Consider the following 22,557-nt stretch of genomic DNA (forward strand, 5'->3'; position numbering starts at 1 on the left):
AAAAAAAGATCTTTCAGACAGGGTTAATAGAAGCGCTACAGATATGAATGCTCCATTCAGTAAACATGACTGTGTCTCCTAGTTAGTATTGGTAATTAAAAGAAAAAGAAAAAAAAAAAAAAGACCAGGTATTCCTTTAGGCCAGCTGAAGGAGAAAAGCTTCAAAACTCCGTATTGTGATGCAGTCCTATAGAGAACGTTCTTCTGTTGATAATTGGTCCTGTGCTTTAGGTTAGTTTTCCATTCCTGTTGACAGCTTTGTGTTTCTCTGTCCATTCTTGCTGAACCTGCACCCTTTGTGATAGGCTACAGAAATGTTAATATGAGGGGCCAAGGGGAGGATGCCATCTGCTGTCATTTAAACACAAGTTGCCTTCTTTTGGCAAGACCACTCTCCACCGCTCAGCCTCTTCAGCGACACACCTTATGAGTCTCCATTTAAGGCCAGAACAATACGGAGTCATTTTAATCTTGTTTCCTTTTCTTCTCAAATCAATCACTAGCACCTGTCCACAGGAAAAACACTGTGGAGTCTGACTGACCCAAGTAGAAATGCCGGGTTGGCTCCTTATGACTCTAAGAATGTTACTTATCTTCTCTTAGATGATTTCCTTAACCAGAAAGTGAAGATGGGACTATCTCCTTACACAGCTGGCATCATGATCGTAGGAAACTGCATAAGCAAGAGTGCACGAGGCAGGCAGTCGACACACATTTCTTACTTTCATATTTTCCTTTACTTTTATAGTGATGCTTTTATAATCAAAGCAATCCATATGATCAACTGTCCTATCCTAACGCTATTGCTACTACCCCTTAGATCAAGACAGTCTCAGTGGTCTTTCAACACTTAACATAATTTCAGTAATCTTTTGTCAGCCTGACCTCTGAAATCCAGGGTGTAGTGGCCCAACGCCCTAGTCTTACGGTCCCTGAAGCCACCTGATTTTTCAATCAGGAACATGAACTCTAAGGACAGAGATGAAGTCAACTTTGTGTTCCTCCCCTGGGCTGCAGACACATGGTTTATGTGCAACAGATGCTCAGTTCCTGTCAATCAGTAACCTGTATATGCCCATCTTCCTTCTCCGACCCTGAGCAGGTGACTCAGCCCTTGGCTGGGAATTGCCATAAGGCACCAACTCTCCCCAGTACAGTTAAAGTGTAAAAAAAACGAGGGAAGGTTGTATTTGTTCTCAGCGGCACTTATGCAAGCGGATTACTCTCTCCTTTCTTCCCTACACCTTGTCTCTCCACATCCTCCCTTCTGTATTTATGAGGAATGAAAGCAAGACCCTGCTGATTTCTTTTGAGTTTCATTATTCTGACTTCTAGGCACCTGCTTTCTGCTTCTCCTTTTGTGTAGAAAGCATTAAGCCTCTCTTCCATTTGCTTTAAGATGCTTTAACAGTCATGCCAGTAGGATGTAATTAAAAAAGACAAGAACAGCAGGGAAAATGCCAGGCAATTACTAGGAGACACTGGGTAAAAACAAGGTTGAGACAAAGTAGTTTATATCAAAAGGAATTCTGATTACCGCCATGGTTATTATTGGTATTTAGCATTTGTTGAGTACCAACATGGACTTACACACTGTACAGAACATAGAATTAGACCCTTTTCTAGCTGGGAAAGATATTTAAAGAGCTGCGAGGTACTTCCAAAGCGGCTAGTCACAGACATATTCTCCCGTGAGGAAGGCTGGTGGCTTGAGTTTTTATAAGGGAAATAAATGAGATAATAAAGTAAAAAATGAGAACAGCTTTTAGTGAGCACTCAATACAGATTAGTTAAACAGAGGTGGAAGGCAGGCTTAATAATTCATAACAGCATTAGGTCTCCGAATGGAGCTGCTGGCCTCCTTCTCACATAGAAAGCTGAATTCTTCAAACTGTGCCTTCTTTTCACGAAAATGCCCTGCAAAATGCAGTTCTAGTTTTTCCTGCGAAAACGGTGAAGCATTTTTCAAAGCACTCAAATAATATTATCAAATGTAAATATTTAACCCTAGGTAGGCCAGATAATTGTGAAAGTCCCTTGACTTGGCAAAAGTTAATTTTTTTTTAATCTCTGTGGATTTTATGCCTGAAAGAGTAGCTGGTAGATAATAGGGGCTGATAGAGTGAGTTAGGAATAAATAAGTGAAAACATTCTGAAATAATAGAGCTAACCCAAAGCGTATGTTCTAAATGTTCCACACAGAAAGCTATTTAAAAAACAAAACAAAACAAAAACATTTTACCCAGCCGTATCCAGCCACAAGAGTGCCATGAAATGTGATATATGCAAATAACAGTGATAGGACACGTGAGAGCCCGGAAATCTTCTCTCTGTTATGTGTGCTATTAACCCTGCTCTTGTTGAAGTCTGCTTAGTTTGCATTTACCAGGTTACTTTCCAGCATGAACTCATTTTTCTAAGTGCACTTTCAGACAAATAAAACTCTCTGAAGTCCTGAAACTATGTTGGGTGGGTATCTTTCCAAAATACGTATACATTGCCTTTCTTTCAGAGGCAGAGCATATTCTGCTCAATTTTGATCTGCACATTCTTGAAGTAATGTTGGAAAATTGGAGCTGATTTAGAAAATAACTTTCCACAAGCTTCACAGCCCAGGCCACAGATCCTGAGCCCGTTGCCTTCCCAGCCTGCAACTCAGAGACACTGAGAACTCAAAATTCCAATCTGGTATTCTAGGTGGTTTTAAAAGATGTTTGTCTAGGTAAGAAGATAGAATATATTTGATTTCATAAGTGTGTTTTAAAAGAAAACTTAATTTATATCTTTTAAATAATTTGGCTCTGTCAGTATTCTTGTCCTAGGATCTATAAGAGATGGGCGAGGAGTGTACCAAGGTGTCAACATGAGCTATCCTCGAGGTGACAGAGAACAAAAGGGTGTGATTATTAAATCTATGTCATTACAAGTGACCTCCTTCCTCTCCATGTCTTCTAGTAAGTCAACAGTGACTGAAAAAACTGGGAATTAACCTAGCACAACCGTCACTCTTTACACTGGAGTACTTGAACTTAAGCGAAACTCATGAACTCTTATGAACTATTATGTCCCTGATTCTGTAGAGTATTTTCTGTTGGCTACGACAGCATAGCCTTGGGACAATAATCATTAAGAAAGGCAAGTCTTGGAAAAAACAATTTCTTGGGGTGAATTCCATATTACTGTAAATCATGAAGATTTCCCTGAGAATATTTGCCAGTTTTTTTTTTTTAAAGATAAACTTGGGTATCTATAATTGCTATTCACTAAAAGCAGGATGAATTGACTAGATTTTTTTCTCTGCTTATGCATAAAAATTAAGAGGTAGGTCGGGCACCTGAGTTGTTTGTGTCCAACTCTTAATTTCAGCTCTGGTCATGATCTCAGGGTCATGAGATCGAGCCCCACATCTGGCTCCACACTGAGCATGGAACCTGCTTAAAATTCTCTCTCTCTCTCCCTCTGCCCCTCCCTGCTGTTTGATCTCTCTCTCTCTAAAAAGAAAAATAAAACAGAAAGTGAAGAGGTAGCTCTGATTTTCTAAGCTAATAAAGTAGATTGAACCGAGTGCGTAAAGTGGTGTCTATGACATAGATTACCCTGAGCTCCACCCGCCATTTTCTTCCCACGCTCACCGGAGCACTCACTGCTGGTCAAATATAAATGTAGATTATGGGGAAAAAAGAAAAAAAGCTGCGTATTTCTCCCACTTGATGGCTCGCCTTAATAATGTGCACTCTTTAAACTGTCCTCAAGACTCAAACTCAGGCCACACCATCCACTCCTTTATCAGAAGTCCCTCACAAAATGGAGGCCTGACTTCGCAGTTCCTTTTCTGAAGCTGAGTCGTAGCTGAGGTTCCTCTTCTGCAAATTGGAAACTTTCAAAACCAAGTGTTGTTCCCAAGTGACTTCCGTTACTTTTCAACAACACCTTCTTGGATTATTATTCGCCGATGATGTAATATGATGGGACAGAAAATATACTGCTTTGAATACAGCTTGGTGGAGATTAAACATTTTCTAATGAACTGTAAAGTAAACACTTAGGACGGGAATTGGAAGAACAATTTTCACAGAAAATGAAAATGTGTGAAAATTATTTTTATTGCATTAGTTCCCACTCCTGCAGTATTTTGAATATTTGCCAAACTGTGTGAATAATTAGTCTGGTTTAAAAGCCAAATATATTCATTCGGTTGTGTGTGAGAAATAAATTTATTGTGCAGGGCTTATTTCTTCATACATTCTTACACAAAGTAAATATAGCCCAACTGACTGGAATATTGGTGTGTGATCTACCATGAGGTGGTCCTAGATTCATAGGATCACAGATTATGCTTCGCTTTTCAATCCATAACTAATTAATAGCTGTGACAGACTTTCATACCAGCTTGTCTTAAAGCTGAGATTCTAGGTGGTGGACCTGAAAAAAAAAAAAAAGCCAATTTAAAAGAAACTCTGCATTGGGTACAAGTAGGGCATGCACAGGGATTTTGTTTCCCTCGCTTTGTCAAATGTGGAAGTAATGTTGATTCTAGAACCACACCTATAATTATTGCAAACATCATTTGGGAGTCTCAGAGGTTGCTATTGACTGTCCCCTTATTATGAACTGTTTAGTATTCCTTCAGTTGGGCTACAAGACTGAGCACTCCTACAGGGCAGCTGTAAGGTATACTTGCCCATGGTTAGTTCTCAAAAAAGCCTGTTCGACACAGTGAAGAAAAAAAAAATCCCGAGTGCTCCCATGGTCCATTTCCTGAGCATGCACACTTTCCATTTATTTGTCCATAGGTTTTCATTCAGCCATGAAAATGAGCTTTGAGGTAAGGAATTCGGTTCCAGGGTCAGCCATATTATTTTAATCAAAAGACTCCAGAAGGCAAGGATGACCTTACATTCTTCTTCTTCTTCTTTTTTTTTTTTTTTCCAGTTCGTTCTATGGTTGGAAATACACTTTAGGAAAACATAAAGCAAATGTGCTACAAGAATGGAACTTGAAAGGTAAAAAGGATGATTGTGTTATCATCAGACATAATACACTCTGATTCAGAGATTGACGCGAGATTCAAAGATCAAGGCTATGTTTTGGATAGAATGGTGGTGGAGAAGGCCAGACCTGTGCTTGAAACTGGTTCTGTGCTTGAACCTTAGTGTCTCCAGTATGCACAATAAAATGTGTGTAATAGCACTAACCAGGCAGATTTACCATCATGATTAAATGAAATAAGGTCCAGTACCTAGGATAGACTAGGTGCTCAGCAAGCAAAAGTTATTTTTTTCCATTTATATTAACAGTAGTGACAAAGAAAACAAACTCTTACCAAAATTTGAATAAATCTGTTCTCCCTAAATCTGAGAAGTCTGTTTATATTGATTGAGAGTGAAAAATATCTATTGCATCTCTGATGAGAACATCATACTTCAAAGTTTAGACCATTATAGGGAGTCTCATGGGAGGTAATCCACTTGGAGAGTCAGTTTAACCAAAAAGTTATTTCTGTGGATATTTCAATCTTTTATGTTTTAATGATCTCTGTAGACTGGGAGCCTATTGGAAATTTATTATCATAATGGATGTGCTTTGCTGATTGTGGCAATCTGGGCAGTTTTAGTGACCAATGAAATTTTGGAAATCATGAAAATAATAAAATATAGATAAATTGGAGCTGCAATGGGTAAACTTTAATAACAATCTAAGCAGCAGCCTGCAAAGCAAGCTTGAGATCCTGTCACCGAGCAGAAGACGTGAGCTCTGGCTCTCATTTCCTCTGTAACTCAGCCAAAAGCATTATTTGTGGTTCTCATGTAAGTGTATCACTGTGAGCTTTACTAATTTCACATTTGACAATATCTTTCATGTTCATCTCTTTTTCCTTCAACGATGGCATATCTTCCATGGTTCTTCCCTTTCAGAGTCTTCCCTACCCATGATGAGGCCTGCTTTTCCTTCCTGCATCTAGCTCCACCAACTCTCCTCCATTGTCATCGACAGAAGCCCATGTCACTGTGCGGTCAGCAAGTCCTTTAAGTCGGGGTATGAGGTTTAGGATTCCACGGTAATATCCTGCTTCATCCAGCAAGAGTCTATGCCATTGAACTCTAGAAGGAAAAAGATTAACTAATACGCACATCCTAACCTCTGTGGTATTATTTACTGGTGGTTACCTCAATGTCTTGGAAATCCGCAGAGAGGATCGGATGATGTAATCAAAGCTATCTTGCCAATACCTTCTCAAGGAGTTGATGGTGGAAAGGAGGGCCTAGAAAAAAAAAAAAGCATTATTCTAGTAAATCACAAAACATCTGCCTGACATTTATTTTCATGCAACATATATATAAATATATTTCTAGAAAAGGCAAAACTCTAGGTCCTTAAAGCACCCCTCGATGCTTTTCTGGTCTTGGTGAATACTCAACTTCTCTTAATTTTGGTTGATTGCTAGAAGTATTAGCACAAGAAGCACAAACTTGCTAATTACTTCCCTGCTATCACACAGAACAAGGCAGAAGGTGTTAGGAATAGAACTGAGGACTCTTGATGTTTCGTTCCTTGCAGTAATTATTAAGCACATCTCCTTCCTCTCTATTAGCTGTACAAAAGGTGTCGCTGGTAAACCATATGTTTATCAGGCAGAAAATGTGCAGCACGGTCTCTCTCTTCTCACTGTCAGTGAGCACAGCACTTAGGAGCACAGTTTTGGAACAGGAAAGATTCAGAGTGCCATGAAGCTGTTGTAGCTCCACGGCTCAGAGTCCTGGGGGTGGAAGGGAGGCGACCGCTATGGTTCCGTGAGCTTCCTAACCAGCACAAGCCAATCCTTCACCACCTGCCTGCTGGTGAGTCCTGCGGAAGTAAGGATCAATCGGGACGTGCAGATAATTTAAAAATATGTATATCCTTATGATTGATTTTATAATGCTGTCACCCACTTCCTATTCACCTCATCCCTTTAAGTTAAAATAAAATACTCTGTGGCAGCGAGGCTGTGAGAAGCCAGTGATTACAGGGTACGTTAACAATGATGCCCCAGTTAGAGTCTGGTGGTTTGTTAGAACAGGGAACACCCTCAGCTTTGCTTTGAGCTATTAATTAACCAACCGGTCATTAACTGCAGCTAACAATTGATTTAGAAGGAATTATTGCTTAAATAGCAGGAGGTATTTAAGAGGAAAATAAATTAAAACAAAGAACTGCTGGATCCTGAGAAAAAAATAGGAGTTCTTGAAATATAGAGAATAGTTGCAAGGGCTCTGTAATTATCAAGTGATAAACAGTCATTGAGAAGCACATTCCTTTATGTTTTTCCAGAAATAGTGACAGCATCTTCTAATCAAGAACCCCACTGTCTTTACTAATTGAATGATCCAAAATGAATGATGTTATGAAAAGCATAACTGAAGTAGTAAATTGTAATTTTAGTGGATACCAAAACACTTACATGAATCACAACCACACTGTCTTGGCGAAGTATTGTGAAAGTTTAGTTTAGACACAAAATTTTAAAATAAACAAAACAGCAGCGTATCTATCGCCCATGAACTGAATCACATGGTGCACTTACTGTATGACTTCAAGGACGTCATATTCACCCTCTATCTGTCCTTGAGCTAGTTTATTTATTTTATTCTATTTTTTGAAAGATTTTATTTATTTATTTAAAAGAAGGAGAGCAAGCACAAGCGGGGGGGGGGGGTGGAGAGGCAGAAGGAGAGAGAAAGGGAGAAACAAACTCTCTGCTGAGCAGGGAGCCTGATGTGGGGCTCGATCCCAGGACCCCAGGATCATGACCTGAGCTGAAGGCAGATGCTTAATGGACTGAGCCACCCAGGTGCCCCAAGCTAGTTTATTTTAAAGGCAATAGTGTCTCCTGATAATGCTCCTGTTCCTATTACCATGAGACCTCAAGTTTACATGAATTATTAGTTTTTATACAAAGCAGCAATGAGAAAACTAACAGGAACCAAAGAAAATACAGAAAATAGGTAATTTTGAGTGAATGATTTCCCATTTTACTAAAGTCAGCTTTAGGAATTACTATAACCAGTAATGTGCTTTTCACAGCACCATGTTAATTGAAACCTGTGCATGTTGGAAACACTTTGTACAATTCTGGAATGCAGAGTTTCAATTAGCACAGTACCATGTAAAGCAAGGACTACCTGGAATGAAAGAGATTTGAGAATTTGAGAGTTCCTTAACAGACTGACTTAGAATTAGCGTTATTAAATGCATGAACAGACAAAACATAGAAATATCACTAAATGTCATTAATAAAGTCTGTTTCAAAATTTGATTTTCTTCCATCACATACGCTTCAAATATTGAGGTCAAGTGATAAGAAATGTGAAAGTAAATCAAAATAACTTATTTCCTTATTATTAGGATGCTTCTTGATTTGATCATGACTTTTTTTTCTCTTCTTTTTTTTCTTTTAGAGAGGGAGAGAGAGAACATATGGGGGAAGGGCAGAGGGAGAAGGAGAAAGAGAATCCCAAGCAGGCTCCATGCTGAGCATGGAGCCCATCATGGGGTTCAATCTCATGACTCTGAGACCATGACGTGAGCCGAAATCAAGAGTCTGAAGCTTAACTGACTGAGCCACCTGGGCATCCCTTGACCATGACTTCTCATATTACTTTTTCTTTTTTCCATTTCATCATCAATTTCCTATTGTTTATTGAAGGATATGGCTTCCATGGTTGTGATGGTTAATTTTATTGTCAACTTGGACTGTGATTTTGAATGAGATTAATGTTTAATTGGTGAATGCTGGGTAAAGCAGATTGTCCTCCATAATGTGGGTGGGCCTCATATAGTCAGTTGAAGGCCTGAATGAAACAAAAGATCAGCCTCCCTGAACAAGAGAGACTTTTTCAGCAGACTGTCTTCACACTTCATCTGTACCATTGACACTCCTGGGTCTTTAGCCTGTCAGCCCTCAACCCTCTCTCTCATTAACATAGGGCTTTAGCACATGTGTAGATTCCATGTGACCACCACCACAATCAGGGCAAAGAATAGTTTTGTTACTCCAGAAAACTACCTCAGCCTGATCCTTTGTGGTCACACTCTTCTCCCATTCCAAATTCCCGACAATGAGTGATCTGTTCTCCATTAAGGTCAATATAGTTTTTCTCTTTTCAAAGAATGTTATATAAATGAAATCATGCAGGAGTTCCTGGGTGGCTCAGTCAGTTAAGCGTCTGCCTTTGGCTCAGATCATGATCTCAGAGTCCAGGGATCGAGCCTTGTGTCAAGCTCTCTGCTCAACAGGGAGTCTGCTTCTCTCTCTATACCCTCCTTCTCTTTCTCTCAAAAAGTAAATAAAATCTTTAAAAATAAATAAACAAATAAATAAAATCACACAGTATATAAACATTTTTTTAATATAAACTTTTGATACTGGCTTCTTTTACTTAGGATAATGCCTTACAATTTCAACTAAGTTGTTGCATATATCAATAGTTTGCTCATTTTTATTGCAGAGTTGTATTCCTAAGTCTGCCTAAGGTCTTTCTGCATACAAGAAATGTATTTGTCTACATAATATTGATATGTATTGAGATTTTTTAAAAAAGGTGCATTTTCTGTGATACTTCTTTTTTTAAATATCCATAACGTGTTATGAGAAGTATATTATTTTGACATAAGAGTTATAAGTATGGCCCAGCTTATCTATTAAAAAATATCATATTTCTGCTTTTGCACAGTCTATAACTTATTTTATTTTGTTTTTACTACCTCAATTAAGGTTATTTTTCTCTTTATCAAATTAAGAAGTTTGCTCTGTTACTTTATGTTTCACCACTATTTTTATTACAGCAGCCTCGTGGATCTCTACACATATTTTCTTACACTTCTTTTGTATTATGTAGGTGTCTTCAAGTATAGTCATGTCTATACACTTACTTATTGAAATACATGTTATTTAATTATAATAATACTGAAATACCTTATAAATAATTTTCCTTTTATTTCTCCTTCTTGTAGTAGTTAGAATATCATTAAGGATTTTTAAATGTTATATGTGTTATTGGGTTATAATGTTTGGAATAAAATGTGAGAGGTTGGTAGACTAAGGGTGGCAGGTACACTCATATCATGTATAGTTCACATACGATTTACGTTATTCTCGTATGTATAACATAGTGATTCAGCATCTCTATACGTTATGCTGTGCTCACCACACGTGCAGCAACCATCTCTCACCATACAATGTTATTACAGTATCATTGACTTATTTCCCTATGCTGTGTCTTTTATTCCTGTGACTTACTCATTCCATAACTGGAAGTCTGCGTCTCATGCTCTCCTTCACCCATTTTGCATATCCCCTACCCCCTTCCCTCCGGCAACCACCAGTTTCTTCTCTGTATTTACAGGTCTGGTTCTGCCTTTTGTTTCACTCATATGTGGAATCTAAAAAACCAAATAAATGAATAAACAAATAAAAAGCAGAATCAGACCTATAAATACATAACATATGAATTTCATTCCAGTGTATTAAAGAAGTAATTTTTCTAAATATAGGACATTAGTTCAGATAGTTTTGAGAACTAGAGCTTTAAATTTTATGCCTATAGCTACTTGCTTTTCTTTCTCCAGAGATATTACAACCTACTAGTTTGACTAGATGATTTCTAACTTCCTTTTCTATTCAGAGAATTTAGAATATGTACTTATGTGCATAAATTTTTTTCATCTGTGTTCTATCAGTCAACCAAGATGCATTATATTGCAATAATAAATAATAATGAACAGCCCCTAAGTCTTAGTGGCCTTCAATACCAGGAGTATTTCTTGTTCAGGTTACATAACCATTATGAGTAAGCTTGATGTCCTGTTTTGTCTTCATTTGGAGACCGAAGGTGGAAGAGAAATATCAACCTGTGATATGCTGGTCTTGCTTTAGAAAAGAACAAGATTGGACCAAATGATGTCTCTTAAACCATTTTTTTGGAAGTGTTTCATGTTAGTTCCACTCATATTTCATTGATCAAAACAATTATGTGGTCAAGTCTGAAGGTTGATCTGCTTATGAGGAAGGATCAGCAAATATGTTTGAGTAATGATACATTTTACCATATATAGCTCATATGTATCATTTCATTTTTACTATTTTGTTATTTTACTATGAATATATATGGAGCTTATATTTCGTAAGCATATTGAATGATTACATGTGTTAGGCACTGTTTCAAGTATTGCATATTTTGTTCATCTTCTTTAACTGAACCATCAAAACAACTATAAGAGATAGCTAACATTTGCAATGATTATGAATTTGCAATAAAATCAATTTCATCTTGACAAATTTTATATAATCCTAGCCCATAGACTTTCAGTAAACTGCTCATATAGGTATTTTTCACTGTTGACTTTTTAAAAAAAAACTATTATTTTTTTTTTAGGGAGAGAGTGCTTGCATGGAGGTGGAGGGACAGATGGAGAGGGACAGAGAGAGAATACCAAGCAATCTCCACGCCCAATGCAAACTCCGAGGCAGGATTTGATTTCATGAAACCGAGATCACGACCTGAGCCAAAATCAAGAGTTGGATGCTTAACTGACTGTGCCACCAAGTCTCCCCTAACAAAAAGTTTACTTTTTAGGGGCGTCTGGGTGGCGCAGTCATTAAGCGTCTGCCTTCGGCTCAGGGCGTGATCCCAGCGTTATGGGATCGAGCCCCACATCAGGCTCCTCCGCTATGAGCCTGCTTCTTCCTCTCCCACCCCCACTGCTTGTGTTCCCTCTCTCGCTGGCTGTCTCTGTCAAATAAATAAATAAAATCCTTAAAAAAAAAAAAAGGTTTACTTTTTAATTGTAAGCTTATAAAAGTGCCTAGGCAATTTATTAAATACGCTGCAGAAAAACATGTCACATGCAATTACTTCATAGAGTTTTTTTTCTTTTTAATTTCGCTACAGAGCTTAGAGTATCTTGAAGAGAGAAGCCATCTTTGAATCTCTATTGTAGCTGGTGCTATCCTTTCCTGTCCATATCTTCTCTGCATGCTCATCTGAGCACTTCCAACGGCCAGCATGTTTGACTCTTGGCCTTTGGCTTTCTCTGGTGACCAGAGTCTGCCAGTCTACATGCTAGATAGGCCGCAAGTGCCCCTGATGTGTCACCTTCCAGGAACAGTAATCTAGCCCCCCCCCCCCCCCCCCCCCCCCCCCCCCCCCCCCGGTTGGAGTGACTCTGAGACATGCTGGCTCCCAGAGTTCCTGGTGGGATTAACTCTGATCCTCAGAGCAGTAGTCTACACAATAACCCCTTTTATTGGCTTCCTTTCTTCCCTATTTCACTGTCCCACGCCCTTAGCAATGCTTTCTGGAATCACTATTTACACTCATATCCTTATCTCAGGATCCACTTCTATGGAACTTAATCTAAAGTGTTATCATGTGGATTAAGGCCTGGCAAGTAGTAGGTCCTTAGTGAATGTTGATCATAATGGTCAAAAGAAGTAGGAAAGAAAGCAGATATCTTCCTGAAAAATATTGCCCAGTGGAAACATGTAAAGTCAGTTTTTAAATCTATTATTTCTTTTAGTGTTTCTAACCAAATCACCTGCTTATAATTTAACATTTAAAAATGTTATCATCTCTTATATTTTCACATTTCTTCTTTTTTTTTTAAGATTCTATTTATTTATTTGACAGAGAAAGAGATAGCCAGCAGGAAAGGAAACACAAGCAGGGGCAGTGGGAGAGGAAGAAGCAGGCTCCCAGCAGAGTAGGAAGCCCGACGCGGGGCTCCATCCCAGGACTCTGGGATCACGCCCTGAGCCAAAGGAAGATGCTTAACGACTGAGCCACCCAGGCGCTCCTATTTTCATATTTCTGATAGCTTCTCATACTTGCTATCTTTAGTCTATCAACTTCTCATATTTTATTCCAAATTTTTAAAATCCTACAAAAGAGCATACTCTGAAAATTAATAATAATAATAATAAAAAATATAATAACAGTAGTCAATTTTTATTGTTTTCTCTGTGCTAAGTACTCTCCTAAGTGCTTCATATGTATTAAGTCATTTAAGCATTGTAACAAATCCAGGGGCACAGTATTATTATTTATCCATCAGTCGGTTGATTAAGAAACACACGAAGAGTGGGGCACCGGGTGACTCAGTTGGTTGAGTGTCTGTCTTCAGCTCAGCTCATGACCCCAGGGTTTTGGGATCAAGCCCCACATCAAGCCTTGCATTGCACTCCCTGCTCAGTGGGGAGCCTGATTCTGCCTCTCCCTCTGCCCCTTCCCCCACTTGTGTTCTCTCTCTCTCGAATAAATAAATACAGTCTTAAAAAAAAAAAAGAAACACACAAAGAAAACAAAATTTTTATTTTTGGATGATAAATTTGAATATTTAGAAACCCAAAATAACACACTTCAAAACTAATAGAACTGATAAAATAGTTTAATAAAAAAGTCAGAAAAATACTTCAGGAGACAAGAGTATCAGACAAAATTTATCACTTCCCCTCCTTACACATTCTTTTATAATCTATCCCACCATAGCCCTTACCTATGACTAGAAACAACTGGGCCAGGAAGCACATAGTCTGATGTCAAATAGGAAGGCCTGCCTTGAGAATTTAAGCCAAAAGACATGGAGACTAGGTCAGTTTGTGGCTGCGATGAGGGTCATGTCAAGCCAAAGCTGGAACCATATCAAACCAAATCCAGCCACAATCTAAACTTCATCACGATGAGTAGAAACCATGAAGAAGCAGAGAAAGCCAACTAGTAAAGAGGAGAGAGAATCGAGTTGAGCAGACACTTGGCCCGAGACCTGACGAAAAGGACATATCTGCGTCAAGAACTTGGGGCCAAACATTCCAGAAGGAATGACAGCAAATACAAAAGTCCCGAGGCTGAGCAGACTTGATAGAGATGAGGCATAGAAAAAAGGGCAGAGGGCAGGATCAGTGTGAGTTCAGGGAGGGTGATCCCAGATAAGGGCAGAGGGGTAGCAGCCAAGTGGAGTGGGGACTGGTGGGCTGTGGTGAGAGATTTGGATTCCTTTATTGGAGCCCAGCCCAGCTCTGTTCTGCTGCCCTTTGAAGCTGTTCCCATTGGCCTCATTGAATGGAATCTCACCTTCTTAAGAACGTTCACAGGCATACACCTCTAACAATTGGCATATAAAGTCCCGAATTGCAGATTTTTCTATTACATGGTTTATCTCACCAAAGATATTGAGTCTTAGAAATCAGGAGCCATGAGTCTTTATATGCTCTAGACAGTAGTGAGCTGGAATGGACATGAGTGCACCCTAAATGCATAAATATATAAATATTTGTTGGCTCAATGAAGGGGAAAATAATGACAAATTCCCACCAGTGGCCAAAGTGTCTTACTCTGTTTTCTCCATAGAAGTTCTATGGCACATTATGTGGCACGGAACTGCTCACTGAGTCTCTCCTCGTCAAATTGGTTTCTCAGTGAAACGAACGACTATGAGTCAATAAATCTTTTGCTAGGGTTTCATATGTTTGAGTGGCTGGGCAATGGGAAGTATCATTTTATAAATCCAGGAAAAATTACGCAGCCTTTTAAGCAACATTTACTGAGCCCCCATCACAGTGCAGTACTGTGTTTATTGTTTTACAACCATTTCTTGTTTAATCCTTAAGCAACCCTACGAAGGCACAACTAGTATGTAGCAAAATCAGTCACTCGCAGGGTCAGGTGAACCTGAGTTCATACTTTTAACCAGCAGGCTAACATTGCTCTAGGTTGCTGGGTGAAAGAGGGAGATTTCCCTTTTATTTTTGTTCTTAAACTTATCACACATCTTAAACTTCTCCCTGTTGCAGGATTACTTTATTTATGGGTGGGATTTTGATTTTTCTCTAACATTTACAAGGCCAAAGGATTCAAACTTGTAGATATTAATTCATCCGGCAGTCTTGCTCCTCCTATGGTACCCTCCCTCCCTTCAACTATTTTTCTGATATTGACTAAGAAATTTTTATATACTTCGCTGTGGATAGTATTTACAAGTGGAGTACGCTATGAGCAAAACAGTTTCTTTATTCCTGTATTTATAAGAAAGTACATGGAAACTATGTGCATATTTTCTATTGAAGAAGAAAAATGACCCATTAAGAGGTTTTCTGTAATCTTCGACAATAGCCATTTTTTTGTTTTTGCCTATATCTGAGGTTCATATCAAATATTTGAAAATTTGAAAAACACTGGATTAATGATAATTAAAATTTTATTTGAATGGGTGGTGTCATAATGTGTCAACTCATTTTTTGTCTTTGAAAACTATGAATTGGTAAACAGATTTGCAAGAATACTGCAGGTATGAACTAACAGTTTGTGAATTAGATGAACAATAAAAACAATGGCAACTAAGAATAATTTCTTTTGCAACCTTTTCCCGGTTAGCACCAGCTCCACCAAATTGCAATTCATCTTAGCTACATTCTAACATAAAAACCCGTGATTTCAAATGGAAACTTTTCTTCAGCCTAGGAGAACCTTCAGGATATTTTATCATTGGAGTAGAACTTGGCTGTGTGGCTGTAGCTAGCTGGGGGTGGTGCTCAGAAAGCTTTATGTCTGTTTTTCAAGGACAGTCACCCAGTACATGCTAGAACCTTCAGTTCTATCCCGCAGAAGGTAAATAAAAGAATACTTCCTTATGTTAAAACAAACATAGATATGTGACAGAATAGAAAATGAAAGTGGTACTCATTTTGAATACATAACCTAGGACTTCAAAATATGTTAAGTTGAAATGACTGGATTCAGGTTTCAATTCTCAGTCATTTGAAAAATAGTCAAACTTATGAAGACCCACTGTTAACCAGACTTCTATGGCTTGAATCTTGGTTTTGCTATTTCCTGACTGCATGGCCTCGGGCAAATTATGTAACCTCCCTGGATCTCAGCTGCCTCCTCTGCAAAACGGGAGTAATACTGCCTCCCAGGTTTGTTACAAGGACTGCATGAGTAGGTATTTGTAAAATGCTTAGAGTTGTCCCTGGCACATAGTGATTGCTCTGTGTCATTAACTGAATTAAATTAAAGAGTGGGAACCACAGCAGTAAGTGTTGAGAACATTTAACTGCTGTCAACACGAGGAGGATCGGTTCTGAGAATGACTGCGTAATACACCCGAGACCCGCTTTCTGCTGCTCCTGCTTTGCTTTCCTTTCTCTCCCTCAACAGGGAGAGTTCTCTGTGACTGTCACCCTCACCAAGCACGTGAGTGCATCTTTCGATTGTCCCATATATTCCCAAGGATGTAGAGGTGTCTCAGAGCTTTCTCAAATTTCTCCGGGTATATACATGCCCTGGAGATGTTGCTAAGAAGTAGCTTCTGTTTCAGGCACTCGGGGCTAGGCTCCAGATTCTGCATTTCCGGGAAGCTCCTGGGCGACGCCGCAGGTGCTAGATCCAGGATCACGCTTTGAGTAGCGAGGTCCAGCAATGTCCTGGTGTATTTCACCAGCTACAAAAAATATCCAGCAGAATTTAAAATGGGAGCTTCTACTTGGGACCCCAGGCCCGTAAAAAGTGTCTCACGGTATCGTGGCCGAGAGAACTCTTCTGCTCCGAGGAAAATGACCAGAAGACAACACTGACATTTTAAAAGACTGCCCATCTGTTCCTTTTCTGGAGCAGGGAGGTGAGCAGAGAATTTCGAAAACCTCCCCCACCCAATTTGATTGGCTCCGTGAACATTTGACTTTTCAGAGAATGTGTGTTCCAGAGTTCCAGGCAGGGACGTTTCCTGGATCCAGCAGCATATGGCAGGCCTGTGGGTGGCATGCTAGGCAGGTAGGGAAAGTGTGATTTTCTGGCAGCTACGCACAGGATTTGCCAACCGAAGGCAGGGCCCTGGGTAGTAGCAGCAGGAGAAGGGATGGGTCGGGGGAGAGATGGAACAGGAACGCCCTTCCACGGGCTAGGCCTGCATTTTGACGCTTGGCCCAGGGCCAAATTAGCAACACAGTGCAAGGGGAAATATTCACAGAGACTCTGCCTGTGGGAGACTCATGGGAAGCCTCTTTCCATCCTCTCCATGCCTCCCAGAATTCTGTAAAAACACATCGACAATGCAACGAGGTTAATGAACCCATAAAATAATCATTGGTTTTTCAGCTTTTAAAGTTCCTCACAATAACTGGCTCACTGGGTGTTTGTCAGGGGACCAGCTGCCTAAAACTTCTTCCCAGCGAAAAGTTTTCTTTTTTTTCCTTTTGTTTAAGATATCTTTTTTAGAGCAGTTGTAGGTTTATAATAAAATTGGAAGGAAGGTACAGAGATTTTCTCTGTACCCCCACCCAACCACGCATAGCCTCCCCTCTATCAACATCACTCACCAGAGTGACACATTTGGTACCAAGGATGAACCTACAGTGACACGTTGGAGTCACCCAAAGTTCACAGTTTACCTTAGGGTTCACTCTTGCTGGTGTACGTTCTGGGGGTTTGACATAGATTCATCAGGTACAATGACATAAATACTTCGTGCCCTGCCCTGAACGTCCTCTGAGCTCTGCCTCTTCCTTCCCCTACCCAGTCTCTCGCAGCCACTGATCTTTTCACTGTCTCTATCATTTTGCCTTTTCCAGAATGTCATACAGTTGGCGTTATGCAGTACAGAGCCTTTTCAGATTGCCTTCTTTCACTTCATAAAATGCATTTAAGTTTCCCCCATGTCTTTTCATGATTTTGATAGCTTATTTCTTTTTCCTACTTAACAGTATGGGAGAAGTTTTCTTGGAGGAAAAAAAATTCACCTGGAAAATGTTATTACTTCAAATACTTAAATATTTGAGGATTATAAGGAAATCCTTTTAGAACAAGCGGAGGTACAAAAATAAAATACAGACTTAAAAACCTATACCGGGGAATTAAGAGCCTTCTATACCCTGGAAACACTGTACTGAACCTAATATAATTTTTTCGTGATCTGGGGGCTCTGGGGCCTGCCCAGAGTGGCGGCATTCCGGGAGGAGTAACGAACACGCGGCCCTGTTGTTTGTGCGTAGGTATCCCAGGCCACGAGCATCTCTGTCCAACAAGTGCCATCTGCTGCTCCTGGCAGGAACCAAGGCCACAGGTGGAAGTCCTCCTTCATCACCTCGGCTCCCGGGGCTCACCTGGCCGGGTGTTTGCACAGGTGGCTCTGTCACAGCTTGCTGTCCTTTACCCTGGATTCAGAACAAGTCCTGGGAACATTTGCTTCATACCTCACCATCTTCGACCACTTGCTCTGATTATCGTTACGGCTTTGAAATGATCTAGAATAGTCATCCAAAGTGCAAAAAGCCATTCTTAAAAAAGACCAGAGAACTCACAACCCCTTTGTTACTTTATAATACTAACCTAGGTGTCAGGGCTTTCCCATTCTGGAGTCAGTTTCTTAGAATCATACCATTTCCACTTTCTTTTCATTCTACTTTCTTCCACCTTTCCCATCTGTACTCCTCGACTCCAAGGCCCACTCAGCACTAAATCATTCACCGGTGGAATAGTTTCTCATTCACCTCTCTGGGCTCCAGGCTTGGTGTTCATAAAATGGGGATAATAATTATCCTGCAGGACAATGTCAGTGAAGGCACTCTGAAAACGGTAAAATTGTTCAAATATCAATTTTTGCTGTTAGATAAGGAAACAGCAAACAGAAAATCTAAAGACCCTAGTAATTTGAGAACTTTCTAAGAGAAGTTGGAGTCTAAAAATGCTATAGCTATGTGTACCCTTTCATTTATGATGAATATTCTAGGATAATTATACTTTCTTTGACTTGCTCTTTACCTATCTTCCTGCTTCTCTGTTTATCCTTCTCTTCTCTCCCCTCCTTGTCCCCATTTTTCCTAACCATCTCTTTCCCCAATTTCTTGCTTCTCTTTCTCCTTAGAATTAACATGGGGAAGATTTTGATTGGCTTGAAGCAAGATTTCTGTGATGGAATGAATTAAGGGTAGGTTGAGGTGGTCCAAAACAACTGTAGCTCATGCCTCTATTATGGCAGTCCTTAGTGCAGCTTGCCAAGTATTTCCGGTTCTCTGCATTTGGCAGACATGGTAGTTTTGTACTTCCTAGGCCGCTTGTGACTGGATGGGGCTATGTGACCAGTTCTGGCCAATGAGGCGTGAACAGATGAGATACATGTCCTTTCAGGCTGGTATGTCACGAGGAAGAAAGAAACATTAGTTGTTTAAGACACAGATTTTGGAGATTTTTTTACCACAGTATGAGTTAAACTTTCTTGACTGACGTATCCACTGAACAGTGAACTTCTGAAAGGAGAAGAAAGGAAAGAAGAAGAGAATTGCTTTTATTTTGAGTTTATTGTGTGTCTCTGCTGGGTGCTTGCATAACAACACATTAAATCGTTATTATACTGACCCGAGGAATCCAAACTACAGCTACTTCCGTATTTTAAAGAATTGTGGTACTACACATCCATTAGCATCTTTTAACATAATGGTTTTTAACTCATAGGTAACTAAGATAATAAACAACTTTCAGTGGGAAACCTAGATTTTAATGAAGGGTAAATGGCCACAATCTGAACCTCAACAGAGAATGTGAGAGTAAATGGTTATCATTTATTCATTCAAACATCTATTTATTTGATCAAATATTTATTGAGCACCTTCTTGGCCAGGCACTGTGTTAGGTGCCAATAAACAGCAACCACCTTAGATAAAACTTTATAGTATCCAGAGCCATTTTCCATATGTTACCTCATTTACCTCATAAGAGCAAACTGTTCGTTCTATTTTGAAGAAGAAGATGAAGATGAGACACAAAGAATCAAGTAACTTGATCGAGCTCACTCAGGTAGGTAGTGAGTAATAACCCGGATTTAACCCCCATTTTCTCACAAAGTCCATGTTAAATATGTAACAGTTATAAGAAAAGACTATTGGAGAAAGGTTCAAAATAGAAATTTACTTAGAAATTTCCATTATAAATTATTTGTATGCTAAAAAAGGGGAATTTTTAACCTAAGTATATGGATGCCTTTGTTTGTGGACCCCTGAAGTTGTAGACAACCCTTAGGAGATCCTGAAAATAATCAATGACCTAAAATCATTCAGGAAAATCGCTCTACAATTATATTCTTATTAGACTAGCTCAGAGATGATAGAAATCCATTTTCAACATTTTATTTCCAGTTAACTCCAGCATTATTGAGGAAATAGTAGTTATATCTCCTTTCTTTTTTTTTGTATTTGTAAAATAAAAAGATAAAAAAATATAAAGCAAGTCAAAAATTATTTGAAATTTTTTCCTTGTGTTTTATTAATGACAAAACTGGAAGAGGGGCTCTTTCTCCAGTGTTCTGGTTTGTAGAATTATGCGGAGCGGAGATGAATGAGAATATAAGTCATTTGAGCCCCCCACTTTGTTTAGAGATGTATGAACTGACACTCAGCCGAGGAAGCTATGGCTTCAGTGTGGGGCTGGGGCCAGAACGCAGACCTGCAGACCCCCTCCAGTCACACTGGAATCCAGTTGAAGAAAAATACTTCCTCGCCCTCCCTTCAATTTTGATTCAAATGGTATATCACTGCATTTCAAAACATCTTACTGGACATAAATTAGAATGTGATCATTTAGGCATTTGAGTCATTTTTTAAAAAGTGTTGTATTCACTGCAGGAAAATTAGAATGCTGAGATGTAACATTAGCACAACAAAAGGTCCCACGGTGAAAACAAAACCTTCTGCCCTGTGTCATAAGCTGCCATCCAGCTGATGTAAAATATGTGTCAAAACCATTCTTGGTACATATCGACAAATACAAAAGTAATTTACACATACAATTGGCATTGGGATTTCCTTTCCATATTTGAGTTTCCTGGCCCTCTGCAAGCTGATAGCATCGAAGCTGATACAGTACCCTGGAAGGAACGGAGAGCCAAATCACACAAGAGACCTGAAGCGTAGGTCTAGCTCAGCTTATTGAGACACTGGTTATGACCACTTGGGCCACTTTTCTGAACCTTGGTTCCCTTGTTTTTAAAAGGGAGATATTGGACTCCAGACCCCAGGATGCCTTAAAGCTCTAGTACTCTCTGATCGTTTATTGGCCAAGAAGCTTCTGGCAGGAGTCAGAATTGGCCTCCAGTTGGTTCAAAAAGAGGCTGCCGTGAGAGGCCTACTTTCAGAGTTTGAGCAAACTGATGATGAGGGGGCACCCAGACATGAGCCATCGTGGGAAACTTCTACCAGCCCTGGGTTTGAAGGAAGAAGGTGAAGGAATAGTTACCAGGGCCTAAGGAGCGCTGGGACCCTGGATGAGGGGCCAACAGGAGGGGCTCTAGGTGATGTGTATGGACTATAAGCTACTGCCAGAGGTTTAGCCTCAAAACAGGGAGGAGTCAGGGAAGAAATAACCAGAACTTTCTTTCCTCCAGCTTTCTGGTATCCTGCCCCTCAATGGCCAAAGCCGATTGGAAGCAGGAAACCTGGTGATGCAGTCCCCAGAGGTCAGCCAACCACGGCAAGCCCAGGGCAGAGAAGGATGGAGAAGGGCATCTATAGTGGGGAAGAGGAACTGCACTAATTCTGACATCAAATAAGCTTTGATTATCAATTTCTCCTCTTTACTGGCAATTCAAATAAATCTTAATGACATATTTTCTTGGATCTCCTTTGGTGTTGACCACTGCATTCCTTGAAAAACACATCAATAAGAACAAAGAATAAGTACTTGTGAAGAGATCATTCCACTCTGCTTATTTAACTTCTTCTTCGCTAGCATTACTTCAGTTGTTCCTTCTGTCATCTCGCTCACTAGTGAGGTCTCTTCCCTTCTGATCGAGTTCACAAAGCCATGGCTTTTACATACCTTTTAAATTCCACTCTGCTCATTATCCAGGCACCTTTTCTAAAAACCTCTGTAAAACCAACACATTCAAAAAAAAAAAAAAATCACATCCCTATTAGGGGAAGGAATAAACGACATTTTAAAACTTAAATAGTTGTATAAACAGCAAAGGTGGGTGCAGTTTACTCTAATCGGATCATTACTTTGTCAGGTTGCACATGTATTCTGAGACGGGATGATGTGTCGAAGCTCACATCACGCGTTGTGTGCGCCAGCAGGTGGCATGCATAAATGCCACGCAGCCCGGCACCCATCTGCGTGGGGTCCCTTCTACGGAAAGTCCCTGCAGGGAGCAACCCTGGCTCTAAAAAGTCAGGTTTTGCAAACAACTGCATTTATCTCTTTCTTTGATTCAACTCCCTGCAAAGGTTTCTCCAGGACACAGTGTCACTCTTACCAGGTCAAACAAGATTCTCCTGCCAGGCAAGTGCCATGAAGAAAATCTAGCTTTGAGTGTGAGCCAAAAAAAAAAAAAAAAAAAAAATCAAAGTGGAAACAGAATGTCAGAGGACTAGAGAGCAAATGCCAGGTGTCCCCCTAGTTATCATTAACATCAATATTTTACGTGCAGTAGTTTTATTCAAGTTCACACAAGATAGAGAAGTTGTTGTCAACAACCTAAAGACTAATACAGAGCAAATGTCACCTTGTCCCTAGATCAGCTCCGGAAAGGTATACA

The sequence above is a fragment of the Ursus americanus genome, chromosome 8 (genome assembly GCF_024610735.1).
Source record: "Ursus americanus isolate L20-20 chromosome 8, mUrsAme1.1.p, whole genome shotgun sequence".
NCBI classification, from domain to species: domain Eukaryota; kingdom Metazoa; phylum Chordata; class Mammalia; order Carnivora; family Ursidae; genus Ursus; species Ursus americanus.